The following is a 26,857-nucleotide window of genomic DNA, read 5'->3' as shown; positions in this document are numbered from 1 at the left end:
ATTCTCTACGTCGTCCAACCATGCGGGACACTACGCACGCACGCCGACTCTCTAACCCTTGATGAAAAGGAAGTCGGACTAGAGTTATCCCACGTAACTTTCGCGGCGACAGAGAGCGCGGCTCAGAAAAAAAGGTAGGGGGTGGGGAGAACAAGTAATCTTCTATGTATATATAATTCTCTACGTCGACCAACCATGCGAGACACCAGACACACACGCCGACTCTTTAACCCTCCTACCGCCCCCCACCCCACCCACACCCGCGCCATCCTTGCATGCGCACAAAGTCGTTTGCCCAAACCCACCCCATTTAGACAACTGTCTCTTTAAATGTAATCACTTTTCAGTCATTAAGAACTTTTGATGCTGTAGGCGAATCATAAACACAGTGAATTTTTATTGATATCGAATCATTAACTTTTGATAATTGTTTACACATTTTTTGCACTTACAGAGTTGTTATTGCAAGCCAATCCCAAAGCGTTAGGATGATTGTTAATGAAATGTGAGAAACAGCTTCAGAGTTGGACTAAACTACTCAAAGTTATCTGTTTTCGTTTTCTTGGGATTATTTCTTTTGTTGTCTGTGTTTTCTTACTGCATTTCATCCGTTGCTTGGGGCTTCAGAAATGTGTCAATGAAAACTCCAGAATGCCAGAATGTTCACTAGATTATCTCCCGCTTCATGCCACTGGTAGATCTCTGGACTGAGAGTCCCTGCAACACTTGCGCCATGCTCAGAACTAAGTTGATAACTCAATACATTCGAGTGTTCCTGCGTTTATGACGTCATGGCATCAATATTTCATTGAGGCCCCTTTTTCTTTTATACATGGGAGATAATTTAATAGAATATAAGGATTTACTCGTTCACTCATTCACTCACTCACACAAACACGCACACCCCCAAACGCATTACGTAGGCACTCTGTTCGTAGATTTATTAGGGATTGGAATATCGCTTTTTTTACAAACCCATATGAGAAGTGGGTCGACGTCTGCTCAGATAACTGACTCCGCGCAAAGAAATAGTTCCTAACATTCATTAATAAATACATTAATTCACAAAAGAAGCATATTAGCACGATATCTATAATTAGCTCTTAACATCACTCTGGGGTGAGAAGTGAGTTAGGGACATACTTGCCCTATTAATGTAGTTGGTACTCTTTGGGCATCGCTGTGACAAGTCTAAACTTCAAATATTTTTATCCAACCTTTGAATCTAAATGCTTGAAATGTCATTGAAATATAAAACTTTAGAAACAGAATTTTGTTTTTGTTTCTGAACTTGTATCCACTATATCAACAACTTTTAAAAACTGAAGAAAAACAAGTCGAGAGAAAAAAGTGACTATAAGAAGACTTTGTGGAATTAGAAACATATTTACCAAGCAAAATATAAAAAATCCCTTTTTTTTTTTTTAAATGTAAACTTATTTAAAGGAAAGGAACTCAGCCTTTATGTTAGGGCACGATTAGGAATTTATTAATTGTTTCGGAAATAGGGGACGCTTTGACTTAATGACAATGACGTGACTAGTAGAACAAGGAGAGGGTTTTAGAGTCGACGTAAAAAGACTTCTTCCAGGACAACGTAGAAATAAGTTGCATTATATAAACGTCTAGAGTTAGCTGACATTCGACGGTTCCCTTCATTGCTATTAAACTTGTTTGACATTCATTATCAGCGTCAACAAACTTCTATTGATTGTTCAGCCTTTCGCCGGTGTTATTTAAGGGGACTAAACCCAACAAATTTAACCATATCCGTGAATACTGAAGGATTACTTTCCGTTGTTGGTATAAAAAAAAATTAATTACCAGCAATTAAATTGTCTCATTGGTTGTTGTTTTTTTTATTCATTCATGTCTTGTCTATGCCAATAAATAATTGTGCAAAGTTTCAACTTGATCCGACAATAGGTGCGGGAGAAATAACGTATTCGCACTTTTCAACAGACTGACAGACAGATTGAGTTGATATATGCTTTGTAAAACAAAAAAATGTATAGTTTTAGAACCTAGTGGCGGTCGTTTCCTAATGTGGGTAAGTTGGAATGTTAAGTATAGGGCTATCTGTTTCGTTTTTCCTTTAAAAATGTCAATATCTAGGGGAAAAAAGTCAGTATTCCTCATATGTTTTATTCTTAATAACTTCCTCTTGAGTTATCCCCTTTTAATCCTTACCAATATATTTATGTATGTATATTTTCATTCCAAAACTTTGTGCCGACATTAATTTCCAAAAGATTTTAAAAGTAACTTATGGCAGGTTTGACATATTTACATAAAAATCTGTGGAAAGTTTCCTAAGCTCTTACAATGGCATTTGAAATAACAAATGTCCTCAACGAAAATATTCAACAAGATTTCAACATTTTGATCTATAATGAATGGAATGTTTGAATGAAACTAAAATCAGATAATGATAAATACTACCAAAGAGAGTTTAAATATCATGATTAAACTCGTAGGTGGCGTATGCTGGTCCTTACTTATTACATTACAAAAATTTTACATCTTAATCGCATCTCTGGAATATTGTATGTCTCGGAGCAACAGACAAAAAAGTGAACTGCCATTCGCATCTTTTTTAAAAAGGTTTATTCGAATTTGCATACAATATACATAATTGATTATAAAAGCGCCACCTAGACATATATTCTTCTATGACAAATAAAAGACAGTAGCGCCACTAGACATAGATTCTTTAATGACAAATAAATGACAATAGCGCCACTAGACCAAGGCTCTTCTATGACAGAATAAATCACAACCTTTCCTTCCTTCCACTAGTATTAACACCCGTCTTGTAATGGGCAAGTGTCTTATTGGTTAAATATTTGATGACTTCATCAAAAGACAAATACGTTCTATTGGATGATGTCCCGGATGTTATTTCACAACCAGAAGAGCAGACGTCACTGCCTGGTCCTGAGATTCCTCGTATGTCGACATACCCATGCTGTGATGACGTGGCTTATGTGAGCCATCAGATCTACAATGTGTGGACAGTTTCCGAAAAAAAGACAATGTACTTTTAGTTGTTCGCCTATTGTAACGATCTTGAGTGCTAGATGTTAAGATGTCTTGATGTTACTATAAGATTGTGTTGATCAGACAATGCGTTTCTGATGTTATAATTTAGTGTAGATTTCTCTTCTAAACAATTACGAACGCTCAAATAATATCGTTTTTGCCGGAGATTCAAATGTAAACTATTAATTCAAACAATGAAAATTCTTCAACAATAAATACCAAGCTTTAATTCTGGAACTAGGAATCATTTTAATAAAATATACACACTGTACAATACAATTAAACAATTGAACTATCTTCGTTCAAGCTCATAACTACAAGTCTACAACTGACTTTACCCAGCCTTCCAAAATGTTTTATTAATCAATCCCTCTGTCATTTTCGAAACCAAAAAACAACTCCTTTCGCCCCGATAAATTTCCTTTTATGGAAGTAAATTACCCGCTTCTGTTCCAAGAAAGCTTGCTTGTTCCAAGAACCCTTCGACAATTAACCTTGACCCTGCTCTGTAGACGCTTGCAGAACACTAAAAATAAATTTAATGCAACAGCTGCTGTACGCTACGGGACACCTATAAACGTTGACAACGATTGGTAATTTAAGTTGAATGAGTGGCTCTGTGGCATAGACCTTATGTCTGCCTACAAACGGGGCCAGTTTTGAATCCAGATGTTGTCCAGGAACTTTTTTCAGATTTCGATTTGACTGAGTTTTGGATTTGTCGGAGCTGAGTATGTTTGCTGAGCGCTCAAAGATAACACGAAAATCTCCCAGATACCTCACTTCCCCCTCACAAGTCCACTAAGGAGACTGACCCAGGGCGCTCTGAGAGCATGCTGAAGAAAAAAAGTCTCGTATTAGTGTCATTGATGAAATCTTCAGAAAACTTTGCTCGGTTCAAATAATGCATCACATCTTTCTGCTGATCATTTAAAATAGCACAACGAAAATAGTTTTTAGACTATTTGTATAAAGCATTCCAAACTTCCTTTCTTTCTTATTTAAATACGCAAACAGTTTGGAGGGTGAACAATCCAAGATAACATTATCACTGACTGTGACTGTCAGTGACTGATATATGTAAACAAAATCAATACAATGAATTAATACCTTTACTTTAAAAAGAGGAACTTGCAAAGGAAGGATAATGAAATATTTTAGTTCATGTCTGAAAGAACGTTTTAGATAGGAGTTTTAAAAGTGCTTTTAAACTTTAGTAACCACGAAATAAGAAGAAAAAACAAACAAGATCCGTTTTACATTACGTAGTGTAGACTCGGCTACGTAGAGTGTGTAGCACAGTCTCAGATAACACATGGTATGCAATGGACTCATTTGGACCATTTGGGAAAAGGGGTGGGGGGACGCAAGAACGAAGGGTATATCTGGGTGAATTTTTAAAGCATTATTTTTAAAAAAATGAAGAAAAAGGGAACGACCTGAATTTGAACTTATGGCTTAAGCCTCTTCAAGCCGACATACTAGCCACTCTGCTGGTGAGGTGCTCGTGAAAATAGAAGATTGTATAGTTCTGTATTGTTTGTTTCAAAATTACTTTAAAGCGGCGACCTTTAAAGGGGACTAATTCATCTTACAACACCACTTTAGTTAAGTACAATTTTTTTCCCTTGTTTGAGATAGCAAACAAAATAATTAATTACCAACTATTTGCTTTTTTTATTATTATTATTATTTTCATGTGTTGCCAGGTAACAGAAATAATTGTGCTAAATTTCAGCTTGATCCGAGGTTAGATGTTGAAGAAATAACATTTATAAACTTTTTACCAGACAGACAGAGTGAGTTGATTGAAGCTTTGTTAACAAAATAAAAATAGCTATTCTCTTGCACTAGAATTGTGTTGAAAATGTATTTTACTCCGTGACGGCCTCCGGTTATTTCACCCTCATATTTCAAATGTCAAAATGTCAAATATCCAAGAACGATTTTCTTCCAATATCCCTATATGTTTTCAATGCCAGTGGGCTTTATTGCCTTGTTTCTGCTCACATATATGTTGCCTACTACACACTGGAGTCAAGTTACATAGACTATTGGCACCTACAGGTTACATAGAGTCATAGACTATTGACAGATAGAGCATCCTATGTCGGATCTATGAATACAGTTTATGCTGGTTTGGTTTCATAGTCAAGTTGCTTGGCATAGTTTAATTGACCACACTTACAACATCACTATCGAATTTCTCATTCTCTTTTTCCTCTACAACCACTCTTTTCTCTTTTCATATATCTCATTCCTGTGTTCCCTCTCTCTTTCATATCTCTATTGCGTCCATCCTCTTCTTTTTCTTTAAACTGTAACTCTCTTTCTCTCTCTCTCTTAACAAATTTTATTTACTTTCAATATCTTTCTTTTCCCTACCTTTTTCTTTTTTTTAAATTTCTCTTCAACTCTCTCTCTCCCTCCCTCTCTCGCAATTTGACTCTAAGAGACGCACGGAGTACACAATAAATCTATTGACGTAGGTATATAAGGAGACACATCTCTTGATAACAACACCTCGTTTATAAAACATCTTAAAAACTGGCAGAAAATATTCTTTATCTACTAATCGTTAAATTAGATCTACAGTTTTCATTAGATCTACTAATTGATACATTAGATCTACAAATTGTTACATTCGATCTACTAATTGATACATTAGATCTACAAATTGTTACATTCGATCTACTAATTGATACATTAGATCTACTAATTTTTTAATTAGATCTATATATAATTATATATACTACTTGTTAAATGAGATCTACTAATTGTTAAATTAGAGTCTAGGAACCGGAGCTAAAGAACCTACGTATTTTAATGAGTTTTCTTTACATTTTTGGATTTTCACAAATGTCTTGTCCATTTCAAACAATGTCAAAGACTGCTGCCAAATAAATAATAAAATTAGTTTGTGCCAGAATCAGAATAGCTTACACATTTGATTTTACAGTGGAAAAATAGGCTCACTATATATATCATACAATCGTACATTTTCAAAGTGATAGAGCTTATGAACACTTCTTTTAGTTCTGTACAGCGGAGACACCAAAATGTGATCTATCTATAGTTAGTCACAAGTGATACAAATCTCCAACAGAATGTATCCTTTAGTTTACACAGGCACTAGCAGTTAAGGCCAGTTGCCTCTTGTTGTAAAGCTGTTGTAATGATTTACACACATGTTCAGCCTGGATCATCCGAATAAGCCCCCTTCCTTATCACCCCCTCCCTTTCCGTATAACCGGCATTAAATAACTGGCCTGTAAGATGATAGCCCTACCCAGTGGTCAGCATGACCGGCCTCATGGTTTGAAGCGGCTGTTCCCTGACGTGCGCCAACTAGGAAACAATCCCCGCGCTGATCAGAGGAGCTCAGTGGAATATCCTGGGGCTAATCAAGGTCACGCAGAGGTCAGCGAACCCTCCAATAAATTGTTCACTTGATACAGCATGTTCGTGCGTTACTTGATTTCATCTTCCTTACGTCAGGTTGTCGGGCTAGCAAAACTTTTCATTTTTTTTTAGCGACCCCTGCTGGTGCCTAACGGTTCACCAGACTAAGGGAAAGGAGATGGTCCGTTTCTCTGTCGGTCATGTTACGATTTTGAAAACTACATCCACTATTGATGTTACAAGCTATTTTGTAACGTGCTAAAAAAAAACCCAGGTGGAACGGAAGTCTTCTGAAAAGAACTCTTTTGTTCTTATTTTGTTACTATTTTAAAAACAATACTTAAAAGACGAGATTACTATGATGCGTACCAATACACAATTGAAAGAAAAGAAAATAATAATTTGAGTATAATAACACCAATTGACGACCTCTCTGGTTTTGCTAAGTCAGTCTAAAGGCAAGTTTCAATAGATTCGGAATGAATATCAGAACCGATGAGTTATCAATAACCACAATTCTATCTGCCCCCCTACAAAATGTTCATTTAAAGCAGGATGACCTCCCCCACACCCATGACATAAACTCATGCCTGGCACCTGCCTAAATATAACCGGCGTGAACATCGGATGATTGTCAGCATGTAGACTGTAAACTATAGACCCACATGCTAACCAAAAGTTATAGCCTTATTGAGGTTTTTTTTTTATTTTCCCCGTTATACATTTAATATGCTAATTCAGGAAATTCGTTTCGTTTTTTTTGATAACGCTTGGAAAGAAAAACCGAACCTTCTTATACCAGCATTATAGGGCAAGGAATTAATTGGTAGATTTGTTAATTAATGACAGGAATTGGATCTACTTAGAACACATTCAAATAGTGCGTTGTAATGTCCGATAACTCTAGTCCTGACTCTTCTTTAAATATTTCTAAATAACTTCCACGGTGCTTTTATTTTCTATACATAATTAGGTTGCTGGGCTGTACGAATGTTCTCTTCTGATCTGTCTCTCTCACAGCTGAGTGTCCAGATGAGTTTTATACCTCGAACGATCATGGGGAGATTTGGTCAATCGGATTGTTGTTGTGACCCCCATGGTATTCATAGTCACAAATTAAGCTTGCATACGAAATACCCTTTGACCTTTTCAAGTGTCTAGAAAACCAATTAGTATTTACTTCTCTCCCCTTCCCCTTCGCTATGTGTTTTCTCTTCCCTCCCCTTTATCCACTATTCAACCAATTTCCTTTCATTTCACTACCACATTGGCGAAAATGTAAATAAGCTCTGGACGCAATAAAAATTACCTGCCCATAATTTCTAACTATTTTGTAATTATGTCCCTTAGATTTGCCATCCTTTTTTTTTTTATTTTCTCTGGGAAAGATCCAAGCAGATGTAATAATTTTTTTTTACATCCCAGCTACCGATGCTTGGGTTAGATGCGAGACCGAAGACCGAGCACACCAGGAAAATTCACCCATATTTCTTCTCTGTACCACACATCAGCCGTACAGGAGTACGCCATAGAAACGGCCCCTTGAGGAATGGTGTGTATAGGTTTACTGTTTTTCCCCATCTCTCCTAAACCTGCTGAATCCCTACAGGGTTTCTATTTTGCTTCCTTAATAGCCTAATCGTCTTCCGTATCGACCGTTTCCATCCGAGCGCCATGTTGAAGCTGAGAATAATTGTCCAGGAGTTTGATACTTCTTGAAATATTCCTAGACCAGTGATGCCTAACCTATGGCCCGCAGACTACTTCCGGCCTAGAAAGCGGTGTTATCCGGCCCGTTATAATAATGAGGTGCAAAAGTAGGAGGAAATTGGACCATTCTGAGACTAGAAAGTCCAGAAAAATCACAACAGAGATGTCTCAAAATGTCTTCTTCAAAAAGTTTTGAGTCAACATTGTTGTATACTACTTTCAAGAAAACGGTATACATCTTACAGGGTCTTATTAGAAGATGATTTACAAAACGTTGGTAATGATGTAATTTACTGATATTCAGACATGGATTTATAATCTGAGAAACACTGGTTTATGGTGATGTGGGCCGTGACACACGTGTAGTCTTAGAAGATTGAGCATCACTGCCATAGATAACTAACTCGCAAACATATAGAAGATCGAAAGTTAGCGTTGTATACATTTTGAACTCAAGGACACAACCTCATTGTACTGTATGCTCAATTTTTGAATTCCCAAATATGTGTCAACTTGACCAGGTCCCAAGAGATTTGGATCTGACAACTTTCCTAGCCTTAACTGACCTATCTCGGCCTCCGAAGTGATCCACACAAAGCTTGTCAATGTATTTCTGTTTTGCTCCCTAGATGTTTACGAGATTCAGACTTGACTTTGTAAGTGTCAAGAAGAGCAGTAAATAAGTGTTACTAAGAAGTAGCCCCTGACAGGGGCGTGGCTAGGAGGGGTGTCATTCGGTGTGATTAGCTAATGATGTCACCACCATTTCCTTTTCCCTTGCCAAAGGGACCCTTCTAGCCAGATTAAGGTCTTTCGTTTCTTCTTGTTTTTGTTGAAACATGGACAAAGTGCAAAGAACGTAAAGGCGCACACATTTCAGAGCCAAGGTTTTGGGTTTGAAACCTGGAGATGATTGGGATCGGACTCATAAGCCTTTTACAATTTAGATTTAAACTATTATGCTAATTAAGCCTACACACTCTTAAAAAAACTTTTTACTAGATTGTTTTAACTTGGAAGTATCAAATTTTCAAGTTTGTATGGAAACATTTATTGTTTCTGTTCTCCATTTGTTGTAGCTGAAATGAAGGCTTATACATACAATTTTCTTGTGACAAATGTTTGGTCTTAAACCAAATAAAACGTGTACGAAAAAATAGAAATTGAATTGGAGAAACCGATAGAGCCAAAGGAAGAGAGAGAGGAGCAAGAAAGTGAAAGGGAGAAATGGAGAGGGAGAGAGAAAGAGAGAGAGAGAGAGCGAGAAAAGAGAGAGAATACTTACAGACAAAAATATCGACTCTTCCTTAGGGGGTCTAAAGTTACATATTTGCCTACATTTTAAATCGTGATCGTGGAGCTTATTTACGTCGTAACCCGAACCTCAACTCATAAGCTGTAACTTAAGACCTATTTATCTCCACCAGTAGATCTACGTGTTACAGTAACGTCCATCTGTTTCTATATTACACATCTCTCTTCAACGTGACATCAGAAACAAACAAAAGGGTAAAAACAGTCTGAGAGAAAACCGAAACTTGAGATGTCAGAGAAGAATTGCTCGAGTCGATTTCTTTCTTGAAAGCACCAACACATAGATCATATTTATATAGGTTAGTGCTCCTACAAAAGGTCAATCGATTACCCTGCAGTCTGCAAAAGCTTGGAACTTTGGACATTTTAATTCTGCAAAACTTATTGAGTCACTGTTAGTCTATTTAATAGTGTACATATCTTACACACCACAACAGAATAGATCTATTAAGGAGTTTCAAGGTAAACTAGACAATGTCAAGGACACTAAATTGAACTCCAATGTTGCCAACTAAACCAAAAAAAAAAAACTACAAAAGAAAGACAAGAGAACATTTGATTGTGCGGGGCTAACTAAGGGAAACAAATATATGACGCTTGTAGACAACACTTCCTTTATTCTGTACACTGGACACACCCAAAAAGCTATCTATAGTTGTATCGCCATAGATGACAATCTTTAACATATTTAGATACAATAAAAGATACTGCGAATATTTTGTAGTCAGCCGATGAGTTCAGAGTTCATTTGAGGCTGTAATTGCGTGGAACTTGTTTTTATAGGTCAAGGACAATTTTCTTTCGTCTGACTGATTTAGGCTCTATGACAAGTAACGAAACAAAACTTCTGACACCATGTAGAATATTCGTATTACACAAATAACAAACTAGTGTTTAAGAGGAAAGACATATTAGGAGCTCAATTTATTACGTAAACACAAGCGGTGCTACACTGATGTACAAATTATACCAATATGTTACAGCCTGGCCATTATTTTTTTGGTACTAAACCTTGAAAATAATGCTTGCTAAAGAATATTACTTTTTACTTTGTTTCAAGATCCTACAGTAATAGAGCCTGCTTTTATTTATAACTCTCAGACAATACTTTTTTTTCGTAAATTGTAACAACAAAAAGACAGACCATAAAAAGTCTTATGTTAACCCTAGAACATCAATCTAGACTTATATTTCATGTTAAACATATGGACTCACAAAGACCTGCTAATGTCAATAGAGAATAATTAGCAATAGGGAATCATGAGACCAAGACTCCAAAATGATGCGAAGAGAGAGGGGAACTCTGCTCTTACCTTCTGCTTACCTCTCTCAATCTTCTCCTTATTTCGCGCTTACTCCAGCCCTTTTATCAAAGTATTAGTGGATTCGCCTTTTTAATATGTAGGGTCATTTTTTTGAAAGCTGTTGGGTGAACAGCCACACCTGAAGTTACAAGACTTACACTGTTAGATTAAAATTTACAACTTTTCATATTTCTCATTTCCTTCCATCTTTCTTCTTTCCATCTTCCTTCTTTCCATCTTTCTTCTTTTCAACTTTCTTCTTTCCATCTTCATTCTTTCCATCTTTCTTCTTTCCATCTTTCTTCTTTCCATCTTCCTTCTTTTCATCTTCCTACTTTTCATCTTTCTTCTTTTATCTTCCTACTTTCCATCTTCCCTCTTTTCATCTTTCTTCTTTTCATCTTTCTTCTTTTATCTTCCTACTTTCCATCTTCCTTCATTTCATCTTTCTTCTTTCCATTTTCCTTCTTTCCATCTTCCCTCTTTTCATCTTTCTTCTTTTATCTTCCTACTTTTCATCTTTCTTCTTTTCATCTTTCTTCTTTCCATCTTCCTTCTTTTCATCTTTCTTCTTTCCATTTTCCTTCTTTCCATCTTCCCTCTTTTCATCTTTCTTCTTTTATCTTCCTACTTTTCATCTTTCTTCTTTTCATCTTTCTTCTTTCCATCTTCCTTCTTTTCATCTTTCTTCTTTCCATCTTCCTTCTTTCCATCTTCCTTCTTTCATTCTTCCTTCTTTCCATCTTCCTTCTTTTCATCTTTCTTCTTTCCATCTTCCTTCTTTCCATCTTCCTTCTTTCCATCTTCCTTCTTTCCATCTTCCTTCTTTCCATCTTCCTTCTTTCATTCTTCCTTCTTTTCATCTTCCTTCTTTCCATCTTCCTTCTTTCCATCTTCCTTCTTTCCATCTTCTATCTTTCCTCCATTCCTCTTCATTTGATCTCTCTTTATGATTCCTTTCTCTCTTCTTCTCTCTGTCTCTCTTCATTTCTCTCTTGGGATCGCGAGACATTTTCTGAAGGGCTTTGGTTCAGACGCTTACAATTTGTACCATTGATTTTTTTTTCAAGAAGTCTCACTAAATAACGCCCTTTTCAAGCGCCCTCCTTTTCCCACCACAACACCCATTTCTCAAGCCGGCATGCCTCCAGATTCCAGTCGGCTCAACAGAATATTAAGCACACCAAACACAATCAACCACTCACACTCTTCAGCCCCTCACCACTACCTTAATATTTTTAATAACAATTTTTTTTTCAACAATCCAAAGATGTTGGGTTTGATTTGATTAAAGTAAGACTAGTGACAGCTAGATTGTTAGAGGGTTCAATAGACAAGACGTTTAACAACTAGAAATAACGTGTCATCTTGCCCCCCCCCCCACCTATTACGTCGAGGTCATAAATGCAGTAGTCAATTAGTGGACATTCTAAAGAGTCACTTAATAATAACAAAGCAAATGAACTAAAACATACACGTGCTGTGAGTGGACTTAAGACTCATGTGGTAAGTGGACTTAAGACTCATGTGGTGAGTGGACTTAAGACTCAAGTGGTGAGTGGACTTAAGACTCATGTGGTGAGTGGACTTAAGACTCAAGTGGTGAGTGGACTTAAAACTCATGTGGTGAGTGGACTTAAGACTCAAGTGGTGAGTGGACTTAAGACTCATGTGGTGAGTGGACAAAAGACTCATGTGGTGAGTGGACTTAAGACTCATGTGGTGAGTGGACTTAAGACTCATGTGGTGAGTGGACTTAAGACTCATGTGGTGAGTGGACTTAAGACTCATGTGGTAAGTGGACTTAAGACTCATGTGGTAAGTGGACTTAAGACTCAAGTGGTAAGTGGACTTAAGACTCATGTGGTGAGTGGACTTAAGACTCATGTGGTGAGTGGACTTAAGACTCAAGTGGTGAGTGGACTTAAGACTCAAGTGGTGAGTGGACTTAAGACTCATGTGGTAAGTGGACTTAAGACTCAAGTGGTGAGTGGACTTAAGACTCATGTGGTGAGTGGACTTAAGACTCAAGTGGTGAGTGGACTTAAGACTCATGTGGTAAGTGGACTTAAGACTCAAGTGGTGAGTGGACTTAAGACTCAAGTGGTGAGTGGACTTAAGACTCATGTGGTGAGTGGACTTAAGACTCATGTGGTGAGTGGACTTAAGACTCATGTGGTGAGTGGACTTAAGACTCAAGTGGTGAGTGGACTTAAGACTCATGTGGTGAGTGGACTTAAGACTCATGTGGTAAGTGGACTTAAGACTCATGTGGTAAGTGGACTTAAGACTCATGTGGTGAGTGGACTTAAGACTCAAGTGGTGAGTGGACTTAAGACTCAAGTGGTGAGTGGACTTAAGAATCATGTGGTAAGTGGACTTAAGACTCATGTGGTGAGTGGACTTAAGACTCAAGTGGTGAGTGGACTTAAGACTCATGTGGTAAGTGGACTTAAGACTCAAGTGGTGAGTGGACTTAAGACTCATGTGGTAAGTGGACTTAAGACTCATGTGGTGAGTGGACTTAAGACTCATGTGGTGAGTGGACTTAAGACTCATGTGGTGAGTGGACTTAAGACTCAAGTGGTGAGTGGACTTAAGACTCATGTGGTGAGTGGAATTAAGACTCAAGTGGTGAGTGGACTTAAGACTCATGTGGTAAGTGGACTTAAGACTCATGTGGTAAGTAGACTTAAGACTCATGTGGTGAGTGGACTTAAGACTCAAGTGGTGAGTGGACTTAAGAATCATGTGGTAAGTGGACTTAAGACTCATGTGGTGAGTGGACTTAAGACTCAAGTGGTGAGTGGACTTAAGACTCATGTGGTAAGTGGACTTAAGACTTATGTGGTAAGTGGACTAAAGACTCATGTGGTAAGTGGACTTAAGACTCAAGTGGTGAGTGGACTTAAGACTCAAGTGGTGAGTGGACTTAAGACTCATGTGGTGAGTGGACTTAAGACTCATGTGGTAAGTGGACTTAAGACTCATGTGGTAAGTGGACTTAAGACTCAAGTGGTGAGTGGACTTAAGACTCATGTGGTCAGTGGACTTAAAACGACTTAAGTAAAGGAAGACCAATAAGACGAAAACAAAAGTTACTGCCCGATACTTGAAACATTTATTGTCAATTATTTTGTTTGATATCGAATAATGGAAATAGTTTGTATATTATTGGTAGATATAGTTTTAAAGACTGAGTTCTTCCCTTTTAGGTAAGCTTTTTTTTTAAAATAGATTTAAAAAAAAAATATTTGCTTGTTATTGGATTCAGGGAACCTATCTTTCGTTGGAATAGCTCGTAGAAAGATTTCCATTTGAATAAGTCCTAGACTATGAAACACGAGATGTGTTGTTTTTAGGTTTGAGTTTTTCTTGTTTGTTTTTTTACGCTTTCACTGCTTCGAATTTCAAAATATGAATTCGAAAGAAGTCTTTGAATGTCAGATGCCTGATGGCATTATTTAACGATATAACCCGTGGAAGAATATTGGGATTAGGGTAAAAGTAAAGTTCCTCTTTCAGACCTTGCGTTAGGGCAGATAATGTTAAGGCATCTGTTTTTTTGGCCAACAGTTAACGAGCCATGTGGTCAGCACAACGACCAACTGCCTTTACTTTCCCCAACTAATGTCAGTTAAAGATCCTGAAATTCAAAATCCCAGTCTTCACCGTGATTCGAGCTTAGGACCCTAGGTTTGGAAGCCATGCGCTTAATCACTCAGCCGTCGCGATACATTTCCTTAGGGAGCTAGGATTAATGTTGAGAATCTAGTACAATGGGGCAGAAAATACTATATTACAAATAAAGTCTACACTCATTTCAAATATATTAATTATAAGTTTGACGATTTCTCGGAAGTTGGTTTAGTGTGTGCGTATGATTGGTAATTTAGAAAGATTGAAACTAAATGGGCACTACTCTGACTGAATAGTGCCGATGTGCCAAACAGCGCTGACAACTATCAAATAACAAAGGACAAATAACAACTAACAAATAAAAAATGACAACTGAACACTGACACTTAATAAATGCTAATGACAAGTCAAAAAAGGAAACTAGAACTAACAAATGACAAACTTGCTTCTAACAAATAATGAATGGAGACTTAACATATTACATTAAACATCTAACAAAAGACAACTAAACACTAACTCAAAGCTAATGCAAATAGCAACTCGCATCGAACAAGTGGCAGGGGAGTTCTAATAGACTTTATGTTTTATTACTTACAGGGATTTATAGCGCAGGATGCATATTCTAGGTTAAAGTTAAATAGTATTGAAGTTTAATATTCTTTTTTTTTATTTGCAACAATTTTTTTTTTTTCAATAAGTAAATTGGATTTATTTCGTTAAATAGTAATTTATAGACTACACAATTCCAATCATTTTAAAATTTCAAACTGATATATTTTTTTTTTAAAACCAATTATGTGTGAGGTGAAACAATTCTATTTATCTCTGTAATGAGTTGTAATGTAACGACAACTCTGATATGCAATGTTTGTTTCATTATGCTCCTTCAGAATTCAAGATTATAATATCCTTGCCCAGTAGTTTCCAAACCTTTTCCTTAACGTTCGTATTTAGCGGAACACTTTTTGCTATTGTTTCTAGAGAGATTAATTCACGGGGTTGCCTATACGATCATTCTTCTAGTAGATCGCGGAACAGCTACTCAGGCCTCGAGGAACGCTAGTGTTCCGTGGAACACAGTTTGGGAAACACTTTCCTAGCCCAAAACTCCCGTAGGACGGTGGGGGGGGGGGGGGGGTTCGACGCAGAGACCATCGAGTCTGCAGTTCAGAGCGCATAAGACCAGGCAGCCAAACTGAATCTGATCCATACATTTCTGCATTAAATTGTTCTCATCTTCTCAGGCTTCATCGAAATTCATAAGTTGTCCCTCCTGAATGAGTTAGCCCCCCTCCTGGACAAGTATGTGATAGATCGTTAATTCTAACCCAACCATTAGGAGTGGACTGCAAACTCGGCCCTGACAGTTCAATATATAATCCGGCCCAATAATGTGTGACTTATATCGGGCATACATTCGTGCCTGTCCTGAAAACCATTATGTAAAATATGTTAAACACTGATATGTACTAGGGGATTCGATACTACCCTATAACATTATGTAAAATTTGGGAAACACTGATATGTACTAGGGGATTCGATACTACCCTATAACATTATGTAAAATATGGGAAACACTGATATGTACTAGGGGATTCGATACTACCCTATAACATTATGTAAAATTTGGGAAACACTGATATGTACTAGGGGATTCGATACTACCCTATAACATTATGTAAAATTTGGGAAACACTGATATGTACTAGGAGATTCGATACTACCCCATACAGATTTTATCCGAACATGTTCACACTCATGCGAATTCTTGATATCTATGTTTTTTGTTTATCGCTTAGTGTAGATATGACATTGAAGCCTTATAGAAACACTGTATTCATGTGTGATTTCAGAATATGCTTTAGACTTTAAACAAGTAAAGTCGTTTGAAAATATTTTACAAAATATAAGCCTATAGTCACTATAGCCCATCGAAACTCTTTATAAGTCTGTTTTACAATCTTTTTATTTAGCAAACTCATGCTTGTTAATCAGTGACTTAAACTCTATTAAGTTGTTGGTTTTCGTGGCTGATTTAGGCAACCCATTCCAGTCACTAACGGCACTAGTAAAGAAAGAGCACTTGTACGAATTTTTGCTGGCATAGCCATACTGCCATTACTGCCATTCTATGTGTCCCATTCGGCTGCAGTCTTACTGTCCTATTTCGTATTTGCCCAGATAGCCAGTCCGCCCCTGACAACCATATAATTTCAAGCATTGTCATTGAAAGATGAAGTGTAGACTACATCTAGAAAACTATGTGTGACGTGTCATAGGCTTTAAGCAGCTTTTCAAAAGTTCCCCCATGTAATGTTCATATTGGGATACAGAAAATCAATACATAAGTATGGTGTTTAACTGTCTATTGTAATCATATTTTCATACACAGACCTCTTGGAGGTTTCTCTGCCAAATGGTTCAACCAACGCCATCGCCCGGACTCAAGAGAGCTTGCCACTTGTAGAATGTTGGCCACATAAAGAGAAAAAAATCATTTCTATTGGAACACAAAAGAGTTGGCACCAAAAAAAAAAAAATGCGTGAGAGCGCCTTCTTGAGTCTGCTGACTGGTTATCTGAAAAAGTTGGATCATTTTCCGAGAGAAAATGTTTGATTAAATCCCTTCTGTGGAGGCGATCAACTGGATACACTTATTTAACGTAGGCATTCATTTTTTACAGGAGACTTTTTTTTCTTTTACGATCTGTAACATTTTAAACTGCTTTAACTGGAATAAAGCGATAAGGTAAGAAACATAAGTTGTTTTTTTTGCAGAATATGTTAAATGCCTTAATGTAAATTTAGTTAGGCCTACATAGGCTATGATTTAGTGAGGAAAAAATGACTTTAAAAATTATTTACAAGATCAGAAGATGTTTTATTTTAGTATCCGATGGGGGGGGGGGAGAAATAATAAAATTGGTTGAAATTGGCGAACGTTGTCTCAAAAAAATTTTTTTTTTGTTTCTTTGTTTGCATATGTCAGTAACATGTCAATGACTTCAGTGAAAATAAAATGTCTATGAAAGTAAAAAGTTCACTTTCACAGTCATGAAGTACGCTTACATAAACTTACAGATTTATTTTTTAAATACCTTTTTATTTGTCTCTCTCTCTTTTGTTCATTTTCATGTTCTTTTTTCTCCTTCGCTCCTCCTCTCTTTCTCTCTTTAACTCCTCTCTACATTCCACTCTCTCTGTCTCTCCTCCCTCTTTCTCTCTCCTTCTCTCTTTTCCTCCAATCCTCACTGTCTCTCCTACCCAATCTACCTTGCTCGTTTTTTCCTCTTTAACTCTCTCTCTCTCTCTCTCACTCACTCTTTCTCTTTTTCCCATTCTCTCATTCTACCTCTTTCATCCCTCTTTCTCTTCAACTTCCTTCTCGCTTCCTCTCCATCCTGCATCCCAAGTATCCCTCTCCATAATCCCCCCTTTCTCTCTCTTTAACTCTCTTCATTTCTAACTCCCTCCTTATCACCTCTTTCTCCAAACTCCAAGACTTACAAAACTGAACGATCGCTCTAGTAAAACTCATTTAGCTTAAAGAAAATTGTTTGCTTGTGATTTCAACATGTTTCACCCCGCCCCCGTTTCCCCACCCACCCCACGCCTCAGCCCCTCCACCTAACACCCTCCCTGGACTGACAAGGAAGAAGCCTGAACCTAGCGTCATTGTCATTCGAAACGGTGTTTGAAAATTGCGAAATGTTAGGACACGTTAGAATGTTTGTTTCGCTAAGTGTAAAAATAATTATGAATCTCTGATTGAAAGAAACCTTGCCAATGTCAGGATCGATAATATTGTCATTCAATATGACTATTTTTTTTTTACATTATCTTTGTTAATCTTTAACTTGGATTTTTTTTTACACAATGGTAAATTTTGTAAAGAATTATAGATGTTAGAATATTCTTGGTAGGAAGAATACTAGATGCAATAGATTCATATTTAAATTTCAGACACGTAAAGTGATAGTCATTAATTTCTGTATGCGTATTTTTACAAAGCTTATATCAATTCACTCTGTTTATCTGTCTGTCTGTCTATCTGTCAGAAAGTGTGTACACGATATTTCTCCCACACCCATTCTCGGATCAGGTTCAAACTTCGTACCATTATTAATTGACATAGACAAGACATAGATCAATACAAAAGTAACTAATTAGACTATTAATTACTGGTATTATTTTGGGAAACTAATACTTCAGTATTGACATACATGGCTGAATTTGTTAGGTTTAGTCCACTTAAACAGTTGTTAACGCTATTGCTCCCTAAGGAATTCTCAGATCAGATTGATACTTCAAACAATTATTTATTGCACCTAACTAAACACGAATCAATGAAACAAAAATACTCAATAAGTCAATGAATTATATATAATTAATTATTTTGTTTGATGTCAAATAAAGAAAATCAATTGTACATTATTGAGATAGATATGGTTTTAAGTTTTACCCCTTTAGATAAACTTTTGTTTTAAAAGGACTCTTTTAAATTTTGCTTTTTTTTTAAATTAGTAGTGTTATTTCTCGTTTAAAGAGAAAAAAGACTGCATATTGTGTCCATATTGTGTCCATATTAGTTGTCTTTCTGTCCGTATGAAATGTTTTTAAAAAATTTGCCATGGGAGAGTTTCATACATGAAGGTAAATCCAAGCTTTTTGGTGTATAGAATAGGGAATGATTGATAAGTAAAGTGTTCTTTTAAACGATATAATAATTTTGTACACAAGTATATGCTCTTTTGCAGGAAGAACAAACTAATCTTTCACTATGGCGTCCTCGACAGTTGAGTTCAACTTAATTAAACATCTTTTCTAGTCTTCCTGTTCTCATTTACTTACGTCTTTTTTTTTTTTTTTATCAGGTTTCATTACATCACCTCCACATTTCTGCTTATCACTTAGATCTACTTCTTTTTCTCTCTCACTGAATTTGTATAGCTTAAAGAACGTCACGTGATCTTAGAAATTTAAAGTGTTAACAAAGCGAGGAGATAACTCTGATTAACTTTTGCTTCGCATATCCCGGACGGAATATCTGATTGCCTCGCCTCGAAGGAGCTCGAAATAATGCCAACTAAGATTACTTCTTTTCTACTTACCATCTACAGGAAGCGTCCTTCTCACAAAGCTTATAACAACTCACTCTGTCTGACTGTTGGTCTGTCTGTCTAGTAAAACGTTATTACTACTCGCTATTTTTCCCACACCCATTTTCGGATCATGCTGAAATTTTGCAAAAAAAAAAATTCTTTTATATGACAAAACAAGAAACCATAAAAAAAATTGAACCAATTAGTTAATACCCCATTCCCCCCCCCCCCCTCTTTTATTTTTTGAACATACCCAGACAAGTGATAGAATCATAGAGAAAGCTAAATGCTTCAAAATGCGCTAAAAAAATACAATTGGTAAAAATATTTGTAAGCGCACAGATGTATTAATCTAATTGTTAGTCTGGATCTATTGCAAATTCAATTAAATGACTGATCCAAACTAAATGATACAGCTAGGCTATGTTTTAATTTTGAATTAAAAAAATGCATCTGTAAACACACAAACGATTTTGAAAAGAAGGGAAAAATGTTTTTGAATTACATAACCGAATGATCGGGATCTATTTTTTTCTGCGCTGTCATCAGTACGAACATCATCATGAATGAATTGTTAGGTTTCTAAAAGCTTCAGCGTTGTCTTATTCTTTCCATCTGTTGTTTCTACCCGCATTTCAACGCGCACTAATACGTTTCATACACTGGTTGCATACATTTACATCCACTAATACGAAGGTCAAAGGGTTACAAGTCTAGCAAATGACCTCGATTCTCTCCTTTCAAGTCTGTTCATAATCATAACGGTCTGTCACACGTTTATTTATGACCGGTGTGGTGAATGTGGTGAAAGCGGTGAATGTGTGAGTTAGCGTGTTAAGTGTGATGATGAATGATTGGTGCGAGTATGTGTTGGTAATGAAACACTTCCCACGTCAACTTGTTTTGTTGCTGTTTGTATTGACCTGTTATTACCGGCTCTCGAAAGAGAAATAGCCGCTTTTTGGTTTTGTGTGGTCTCCCCGTCCCTCCGTCCGTCCGTCCCGTTTAGATCACAGAAACTAGAAAAGATAATGAAAATCTGACGATAATTTAGACCTTTCAAAGTTCTGATGAAACGGCTACGTTTTTTATTTTCTGAAAGCGGATCATTTACTTTTAAAAATTAATTATGTAAGAATTATTTTCATAAAAATACATCATTTTAATTAATATACACTATTAATAAAAATAATAAATAAAAAAAAGGCAGGAGATTCTATTACAATCAATCATAGCATTCCTTATATATTTAATGAATATTTTTGCGTTTTTTTGTTGTTTTTTTTCTTTAAAAAATGTTTCAGAAATATTTGTATTACTAATGTACGCGTATTCTGCTATATAAATGACTTGCATTTGAAATAAAATGTTTACTTTTGTTTTAAAATGTAAAGAATATATTTAGTATGTATACAAGTGGAACATAATTTAAAACATCATTTACAAGGCACTGTTTCACGTTATGTACTGGCAGTGCAGTGAACTATCTACAGCAATAAGGTAGACATTCAAGCAAAGGGAAACGTCTCATTCCTTGAGGCCTGGAATGAGTGATTGGCCCATTAGAAATCGATCAACCATTCGATCACCTCAGATAAGCCTTGTTCACACTGAACCATATCTTTTCAATTATCCGTTTATTGAATACTTCTAAATATTAAAACTGTAATAATAATTAGATAACTATACGCTCGTATCTCCTTACTATGACGTCAGTCGGCCTTACAATACGTACGCGTGTCTACTTGTTGTATTGCCAAAGATACTGTTGTGGTTGTTGAGAGTTTTTAGTTCCTAGCTTCTGATATTGACAGCTGACTTTTTACCTGCCAGAGTTGACCCTTTCAGGGGCCGATTCTGAGTCTCTTTTTGTAACCTTGTCGACCTATTTGCTTGTGTTCCATTGCGCAGCGGAAACTAAGTCCGTAAAAATCTATAGCGATCATAAAGCTAAATGTGTTCTATTCCACCAATGAAGGGCTCATCCCATGACGATCAGACAAAACCCTCAGATTCCGGACACCTATGGCCAGCATAGATACGTGCTTTAATGATGGCCCAAACCTCTACCTCCTTACAGACGTAACAAACACACACACACACGACCCATCTCTCCTGGCGATTTTCTACACAATAGAAAAATTAGAACATATATTTCTATCACAACAATTAGAACATTTCTTGTTGTTGCTTATTTGTTGTTTTTTTGGTGGGAGGAAAAAAAAAGAGGGGGGGGGGACAAGAGGCGAGGTATAACTATTTGCGTGCATAAAGTGCATGTGTGTGTGTGTGTGTGTCTTTATGCTGGTGTGTTATAATAAACTGAGAAGCATCATTATAATTTTCGAACTGTAAAAACTGATGCCACATAAAACTCAACTTTAATTTGATGCTTGTAATCTAAAATAATTATATTAGCAAGGTCATGGAATATCTTTTATTGCTGCTCGCATCCAATGATTATTATTGTTAACACTATAAAAAGACTATAGCGAGTTTGTTTTTCATTACAAATTTAATTAAATATAATAAATAAGTTTTCCTCTTTTTGCTAGTAAGGAAGAGCCGTAATTGTATTTCTGTTGTCTATTTGTCAGCCTGTCTGTCTGTCTGGTAAAAAGTTTGTGCACGTTATTTTTCCCACACGCATTCTCGGATCAAGTTGAAACTTTGCACAATTATTCATTGACATAGACAAGACATGGGTCAATTAAAAAAATAACCGATTAGTCAATTAATTACAGGTAATTAGTGATTTTTTATACCAACAAAGGGAATTAACCATTCAGTATTTACAGATACAGCTAAATATGTAGGGTTTTGTCCCCTTAAATAATTAAACACGTTTTCTCCAGAACCATTTTCGAATCAAGTTGAAACTTTAAGCAATTATTTATTGTACCTAACAAAGCATGAATCATTTTAAAAATTTGCCAATTAGACAATTAATTATTGCTAATTAACTATTTTGATTGATATCGAATAAGGACAATAACTTTTCCATTATATTTAGATATAGTTTTTAGTGCGCAGTTCTTTCCTTTAAATAAGCTTTTTTTTAAAAAAAAAAAAGGATTTTAAAAAGTATTTTGCTTGTTATAGGTAAACTCTACTTTACTTTTTACTATAGTTACGATTGCTAATTTTTGGACTTCTGAACACTCATGTTTTGATGATTAACTGGAAGCCTAGTGCATGCATTGACATACATTGACATACATTGACATACATTGACATACATTGACATACATTGACATATGCTAATGCAAAGACACCGTTTGCTTGTTCTTGTTTTATCAAATTTTATCAATTTTATGACCATAAACGTTATGCTTTAAAAAATATTCAAATACGTTTTTTTTATGATACATAATTTTGTCAATGGTCATAACCCATTCACCTCTGTCAATGTTCTTAGCCCATTCCCCACTGTCAATGTTCTTAACCCATTCACTACTGTCAATGGAAAGTAAAGACAGTTGGTCGTTGTGCTGGCCACATGACACCCTGCTTGTTAACCGTTGGCCAAAGAAACAGATGACCTTAACATCATCTGCCCTATAGACCTTATGGTCTGATAGGGGAGCATTGCTGACTTTACTCAAGCTGCATTCAGTGTCCATTTAATGATCCAACCTTAGCATCAAATGAAACGTTGTCCTCTCTCTGGAAACTTAGACTCGACTTTGACATCTAACTTCGCGCCCAATCTTCATTGACCTAAAAGAATGTGTTTTTTTTTAGTTCTTGCTATGAAGGAAGGAGAAATATGTATTGACAAAGATTTAGATGGAAAAGATAGTGAAATTAGCAGCGAATTAGATGTCGAGTGTCAAGCTAATAACGCCATCTCCTTACTAGCCTAAGAGGATCTCATCCGATCCAGTATGATCCGATGTAAACAAATACCATCCGATTTGAACATATACTATCCGATGTAAACAAATACCATCCGATCCGAACAAATAGAATCCGATCTGAACAAATGCCCTCCTATCTGAACAAATGCCCTCTGGTCTTAATAAATACCAGCCGATCCGAACAAATAGAATCCGATCTGAACAAATGCCCTCCTATCTGAACAAATGCCCTCTGGTCTTAATAAATACCAGCCGATCTGAACAAATGCCCTCCTATCTGAACAAATGCCCTCTGGTCTTAAATACCAGCCGATCCGAACAAATAGAATCCGATCTGAACAAATGTCCTCCTATCTGAACAAATGCCCTCTGGTCTTAATAAATACCAGCCGATCTGAACAAATACCTTCCAATTTGAACGTATACCATGATTACCATCCGATCAAAGTAAAAAAAAAAGAAAGAAATTTAAATGTGTCTGAGAACAAGGAACTATCAACGTCTTCGGGTATTTCCACATTCCTTGAAGAGTTTCGTAAATTTAATGATCAGAAAAAAAATTGAGCATCATCTTCTGATTCTAGATCTAAAGGCCTAACACTGGAATATTATACAATGTAGTAGATCTATACAGTTGGTATTGTTTTTTGTTTTTTTAAGAATTATTTTTAACTAGTAGCATACGCCGCTATTTTGCAGGGCCGGGTTCGAATGCTAGTGAAGTCTGAGATTTTGAATTTCGGGATCTTTGGCGCCTCTAAGTCCACCCAGCTCTAATGGGTACCTGATATTAGTTGGGGAAAAGTAAAGGCGGTTGGTCGTTGTGCTGGCTACATGACACCCTCGTTAACCTTAGGCCACAGAAACAGATGACCTTTACGTCGTCTGCCCTATAGACCACAAGGTCTGAAAGGGGAACTTTTACTTTACTTTTACCTTAGGCTAGTATTAGAATATGCGTCTTCTGTTTGGGACCCCCTTAACTAGTCACATTTAATAAACAGTAACGCCATTAGTTAAAATCATTGAAGTCGGAGACACTCCAGGACAAAAGAATAAAAAGAGTAAAGTGTAAGTAGCCATGCTACATCAAAACGCTGAACCATAAGTTACAAATAGACAAACAAAACCTAGTTCAATACTCAGAAAGACACAAAGATCGAGGCACATTTTTTAAAATTCCATATGCTAGGACAGAGTCGTTCAAGTGTTCCATCTTCCATACTTTCAGTAGAGAATGGATGGGTTGCCTGAATCAGACAGGAAAACCAACTTAGTAGAGTTTAAGTCACTGATCAACGTGCAAAGCTAGATTGACATAGAAAATGCGCTTCTCTCCCTCTGATCCCAGCCCCTCTTCTTAGCTAGAGATTTGAACCAAGTTAGTGTAGTGCAGGATACAAACCGGATGTGTCAATAACGGGTTTGGTTCTTCGAACTCCACCATATTTGAACTGTAAGCTGCCAAAATGTCACATTTGTTATCTATTTTGCAATAGAATTTTTTTTTCATTAAAAAAAAAATCTATTTTTAGCACGTGTGGGTGGTCATATGACACTTTCACACTTTTTTTCTATTTTAAAATATATTTTTGTTTAAGGACAGACCAACACACAAAAAAAAAGTGCCAGCACGAACCTAAAGAGAAGTTGGCATGTTGAGGCTAAAATCTACTAAATTATGCACGACTTCGTTGCTGTAGACAAAGTGATTTTAAAACGCTTCCACGGAGTTTGGTCCCTTGGTGTAGGTTAAGTGTCAATGTATCGCCATTGGCGTGCACACATTATGCTCTGGCTGTGAGGGAAAAGTCAGAGGACGAGCTCGAGACTTAGTGTGGTGTGCGTGCGTGCGTGTGTAGTGTGTGTGAATGTGTGTGTAGGGTTTAGCTGAGTATTTGTATTTGTCTCTTGGCTTGTTCAATGTCACATATTCATCCTTGATTTTTAAATTTTTTAAATTGCTTTTTTTTTTGTTAGCTTCCAGGGGAAGAGCCGCTGTTAGTTTCGAGTAGTCTGTTAGTCTGTCTGTCACGTTTAGATGTCAGAATCTAGAACAGCTATTGAAAGTCTGATTTCAACATATTTTGTAGTTTGCTAGGTTTAGGGAAAACATTCTTTTTTTTTGTGTACTGAAATCGAACAGCTTAATTTTTTTTACATTAATTAAGTAAACTTTTTTTTTAATACACCACTTTTAAAACAAACATAAATGTTAGGGGTGACTATATTGACAAAGTAAAATGTTATTCCTAAGAAGCATTTATACATTACATCATTTTGTCAATGGTGCACACAGGTAATGTTACACACTCACACCTCAATCACCATTGGAGCATGTCCTCTTCCTTTGTTTCTGTTCATTTTCTTCCCGATGTACAGTGACAGGTGACAGCTGACTTGAAACACAACTATTTCTTTGCAACAGTCTCTATATAACCAATGGTGCCTAGCTTACGGCCCGCGGGAGACATACCGCGGAGCTATTCAGCCCTTCAAAATGTTCAGCCATTGAGCATAATGAAAATGAGTCCTGGCTCCATTGGACTAGACTGCCACTAGACGACTAATTGGGACCATGACCCATATAACGTAGAGGTATCTGGCCCTAAGACTGAACATGTCAGGTATCACTGATCTATATGAAAAGTGGAAATATTTCTTGGCTTTCTTTCTTTCACTTTTTTCTTCTCCTTTTTTTGTCTTTCTCTTCTTTCTTATCTTATCTTATCTTATCTTATATAATACAGACGTTACTTCAAAAAAGAAGATGATTACGTCCTACGCGTCATGCATTTAGTCATGCATATTAACCAATGACTTAAATTCTGCCAAGTCACTGGTTTTCCTGGCTAGCTCAGGCAACCCATTCCATGCTCTAATAGCACTAGGGAAGAAGGAGTATTTGTACACATTTGTCCTAGCATATGGGACGAGGAATGTGCCTTTATCTTTGTGTCTTTCAGAGTATTTTATTAAATTTTGTTTTTGTATTTGAAGATTATGGTTCAGTGTTTTATGTATTACTAGACATATGTTACCCGCGACCCGCGGGTCTTTATTTGCGCATTACTGTCGATATAGTCACTGAGAGTGTTTTGTAAACAATTAAACGAAATAATAATGTAATAAGTAAAGCGAATGTGTCAATGTAAAAATAGTGTGAATGAAGCTATCAAATCAAAATAGCTAATACTAATAGGCTTAATTAAATCCATTTTTTTTTCAAATTAAAACATTTGCTTGTAGGCCTACATATATTTGATTAAAATTTGAGATGAATAGACTAAATTTTGTATGTTCATGTGTATAAAGTATAAAGTAGATCTTGAGGTACACGTAGATCTAAATCTACACTAATCTAGAGTTCTGTGCTGCGCATGCGTGAACTTTTTTTCATGAATGATTATAGGCCTATCTCAACACGGCTACGCAGCTTTAGCGAACAGCGAACGAATGTATTAAAAATGCTTTAGAAAACAAA

At 36.5% G+C, this 26,857-nt stretch overlaps 1 protein-coding gene across 2 annotated transcripts in view; it reads left to right on the top strand.

Moving 5' to 3' along the window:
- Positions 1-26,857, top strand: part of LOC106072555 (glutamate receptor ionotropic, NMDA 2B-like) — a 196,244-nt gene that overhangs the window by 48,085 nt on the left and 121,302 nt on the right. The window contains exon 1 of one of the 2 annotated variants that reach the window (XM_056019522.1): positions 16,830-17,160. The exons of the other annotated variant lie outside the window; for it this stretch is intronic. The gene's annotated coding sequence lies outside the window, so the exon portion shown is untranslated. Of the gene's footprint in view, positions 1-16,829; positions 17,161-26,857 lie in introns of those variants that run through there. 2 annotated transcript variants of the gene reach the window in all.

Source organism: Biomphalaria glabrata, chromosome 2 (assembly GCF_947242115.1).
Source record: "Biomphalaria glabrata chromosome 2, xgBioGlab47.1, whole genome shotgun sequence".
Lineage (NCBI taxonomy): Eukaryota > Metazoa > Mollusca > Gastropoda > Planorbidae > Biomphalaria > Biomphalaria glabrata.
Note: the sequence above shows the minus strand (reverse complement) of the source record. Positions and strands in the feature narration are given on the sequence as shown.